The sequence below is a fragment of the Phytophthora infestans genome, genomic scaffold (assembly GCF_000142945.1).
Source record: "Phytophthora infestans T30-4 supercont1.21 genomic scaffold, whole genome shotgun sequence".
In the NCBI taxonomy this organism is placed as follows: domain Eukaryota; phylum Oomycota; class Peronosporomycetes; order Peronosporales; family Peronosporaceae; genus Phytophthora; species Phytophthora infestans.
Window position 1 is genome coordinate 1,796,008 of NW_003303738.1, and position 4,330 is coordinate 1,800,337.

Genomic DNA, 4,330 nt, shown 5'->3' on the forward strand with positions numbered 1-4,330 from the left:
CGTCTTAAAAATCCATTGTAGTACTTATAGCTAGCAAATATGATATTTTAAGCTTTGTAGCACTTTGTTTAATAGTTAAACTTTTCCGATTGTTTTGCATAGTACGTTTCTTAATATCTTTCATGTGTTTGCTTGCAATCTTTTGTAGTAGTCGTACTAATAATTATTAGTTCTGTTTTAAATAAATTAAAAATAGATTATTTCTAACGCTTAAGAAACATGATTTTATTACGAATGTTAAAAGCTAGCAAATACGACTATGATAGCTCCACACAGGGGCGAAATGGTGTAGTGTATCTTCCAAATACTTGCTCTTCTTCTGCTTCATTTGCTCAACGTACTTGGTGTTTCCGGCGGTCAGAATGGCGAGAGCGGCTGCGCTTGTTCTTCTTCGTCTTCTTGGGGTACCAGTCAGAGCTATCACTTTCTTCACGTTCGCCACTGGCGGTGCACTTCGGCCAAATCAAACTGTAGGTGGTGGGGGCTGTTCTCCCCAGAAATTAACCACTTTTGGGCCGTTGTTGTCCAATAGTGCTGACACACCTATGGAGGGTAGCGCGATTCATACAATTATTAGCAAATGGTATCAGCTGTGTACCGCTACAAGCCGTCCCCCCCCTCCCCCTATCTACATACGCGTCACCGTAGATAAATATTCACTAAAACCATGTAACATGTACCATCAACGCTCACAGCGTATTTCCCACTAATGTCCGCTCACAAATTAAAACTTCAGTATGGAGTGAACACTACGCGCAACGAATAATTGCTGTCTACACAGAAGCGAGTATGTGTGCGATAGTGCAGACCTTTCAGGTGGGCGTGTCAAGTCGATGTGTCTGTACACAGTACAGTACTATAGTGCCCTGTCCATAATAGGCGAGATATGAGCTTAGTTTAGTCGCGGGTGGCTACAAGGTGTTCTCGCCGCGCCCATATATACGCGTTGACTTCTGCTTACACACGCGCAGTTAGTATGCCTGTATCGCTGCGGTAGAACCTGTTCCCAATTCGTAATGCGCTTGGTTATAATGCCTCATATATCAGAAGCGTAAGCACAGTAAGCTAGCATTACGTTGCAAAAATACCGAGAAAGCAACAGTGACCTTATGTATATGTTTTGGTTATCAAGGCTACGTGACACACACCCGCAGGCGATATTGCGGGATTTGCACAGACCCAGTAAGTAGCACGCCGGGCAAATAAGTAGGCAGCGAATTTACTTCGTCTTGTGAACACAATACACTATTCGATTCAAGTTTAAACATCACTTCAATCTGATAATCTAACTACAGCAAGGTGGCTGGTCACCCCAAGCTTTCTCCCGTGTATTTCGTGGCTGGTTTGCCGTCCGCGCAATTCTATTCTAATGTACTATCTTCCTCCGTAAATCGGTATCTACACTGGTATCGTGTTCCGTGGCTCGAAGATTTTCCGTCTATAGCTCCCGTGACTACTTAGTCTCCCATGGTTTAGTAGCTGGATTGCTGTTGATGGTGTCGTGTTCTTCATGGCTTCGTGGCTGGTCTGGTATTTATGCTGTCGTGTTCGTCTGTGGTATCGCGCTCCTTGACCTGGTGAGCTCTGGTTTTATTCTAGTATCGTGCTATAACGCTTGAAACTTTCCGCTTTGTGGTCCCTCGTGGTTTCGTGTTTGGTCCGCCCACTATGCTCCGTGCTCTACCGAGGTGTTACGGGATAATATATTTTCGTGTACTCTCACAGTTACGTGAGCTACCGTGGCTTTGAAATTGCGGGCTCTTTTTTAGGTCGTGCTTTTCAGCATGTGGGGTGTCATTATTTCAGCCCTCGTTCGCTTTCTTCATTTTCTGTCCATCAGTGTTTTTCGTGGCTGCGAGGTTGCTTCCGTGGTTCGTGCTTCGCAAAACATTTCGTGACCTCCATTTGTTCAGTCACCTTTCATCTGACTAATATCACAAGTTAAAGGTTTCTAGTATTTGATATCAGTAACAAAATTGTGCTTTTATCGAACGCTAATTAAAAAAATACTTATACTCATAGTACAACAGAATGCAAGCAAAATACAATAATTAAAATAAATAGTCATCAGAACAACCATCTTGAATTTAAAAATAAGTAAAACAAAGTACCACGAATCTTAAGACATCATACTTGTAGAAAAAAGTACTAAAAAACGGAAGCACCTGGGACCGCTTCGGGATACCACGATTGCACACCGCGGAGCACAATACCATTGTGGTACACTAAAACACGGGAAACGCAGATACACTACGCGAGCACGAAAGCATAGAATAGCAGAACCACACTGCGATTGCATGATAGCGCGATAACGCGATCGATGGGGCCACGCCAGGAGAGCACGTTACATGGGAGATGGATCAATATTTCAACGGAATAGCACCCGTCGGCGAGAGTACCGTCGATAAGACGTCATGGACGATGAATGTGTATGGCCCACAAAACCTGTAAAACTTACGCAAGCCCTTGGGAACATGTAATAGCTAGCAGCGACGAAAGAGGGTGGTGTACTGAAGAATGAAACAAAAAGCGATAATGTATAAGCACTAAGCGGTGTTAGAAACGGGTGAGTAAGGAACCACGAAGCAACGAAGGACACGACAAAGCATGGGCCATAGCAGAGCGTGGTACCCGGTCTGTAGTACAGTAAAGCGAAAGCGTATGACACATCAATGGCGTACAGAGCCACATAAGACAACATAATGGCAATTGGCTCAAGGAAATATAACCACACTGTACTGGGGTCGACGAATGCACATTGAGTCTCCAACACAAAACAATACACGCCAACACGTAATACTTAAGACTGTAGCCACCTCGCCTTCAACAAACCACGGAGCACGATACCAATGTAGAGCCTGAGCTTACCGAGTCACGGATGAAGATATTACATTCGAACAGGATTGTGCTGACGGCGGACCAGCCATGAAATACCGGGAGAGCACAAAGGGGGGAGAACGAGGTCACTCCGCGGAGCGGGAATAGCTAGCAGCCACAAAAGACGGTCGTATTACTGAAGTACATGAGCCCCAAAGATAGATCGCATTAACGGAAAAGGGCATGATCCACGTAAGAACATAGACGCCAGTCAGTAGAAGGGAGCAACGGAAGCGTACGAAGCCGTGATATCGTACACCACTATATGAGACTACGGAATTGGAGGTGGTTTAAGTACAGGACACTACATCACACGGGGATGGCCGAAGCCTCGGGGTACAAGATCAGACCGAAATCACACAAAACACGAAGTATGTAAAGCTGTAGCCACCTCATCTCCAACAAACCATGCCACTCCGCCGTGTAGCGGCGCGGCCGGCTATTGTTTGCTTAGTAGTATTCAAAATATATTTCATATTTTTGCTTGCAGTTATTTGTAGTAGTAGTCAATGTACTTATTTATTATAAATAAGTTCATTGACTACTACTACAAATATATTGATTAAAATATATAGTATTATTCTTTATCTTTAAAAAAAGTTTTTTTTTAATATGACTATAAAAAACACCACTCGCCGGCGCGAAAAAAAGCTCTTCCTCTGTATTTGCGCGCGTGGTGTGCGACCCTAAGAGCATGGGCACCCTTTCTAATACGACACGTAGGGTACATATAATGCACTGGAAACAGGGTTTGTGATTGAGCTAGCGCGAAGGCACGTGAGCACGAAACACGGAGGAACACTGAGTCAGACCTTGTACACGATGCGATAGAAGGAACAACTTAAAATACGGAAGGTCACTCTAAAGCGCACACAGGCAGCACTTTTTGCGTAGCCTTGCGATCCACAGCTGAAAATGAGAGAAAAAAAATTAAACGGTGCTTTAGGTACGATGTGTAGTCCACATAGATTGCGTTATAATCACAATGTCGATTTTAGCCAATGGGGGCCGCCGTCGCTGCGCTCAGCAACATTTTTAGCGATTCGAGGCCGCCTTGCTGCGCTCGGCGCCAGTGAAACGCCCTTATTGCACTACATTTTAGAACCCTAACCCGTTACGGACGTTACAGACGGACACGACGATTCACTAGGAAGCTTTAACTAGCCGACCGCCGCCGCTACGCGACGGAGTAGCATGGTTTGCTGACGATGAGGTGACCGCAGATTTTAGTACTCGGTATGTCGCGTGCTTTTGGTCCGGATCCTGTACTTCCAGGTTGCGCGTCCACCCCAGTACATCGTGATGTCGTATGCTTAAACCACTTACCATTCTGTAGTCTCATGCGGACCCGTATAATATCGTGGTTTGGTTCGCTACCGCCACCCCGTACTACAGGTTGGATGTCATGTTCTTCGGTGGCCACGGACTCCTCCCTCTTCTTCCGACTCCCTGT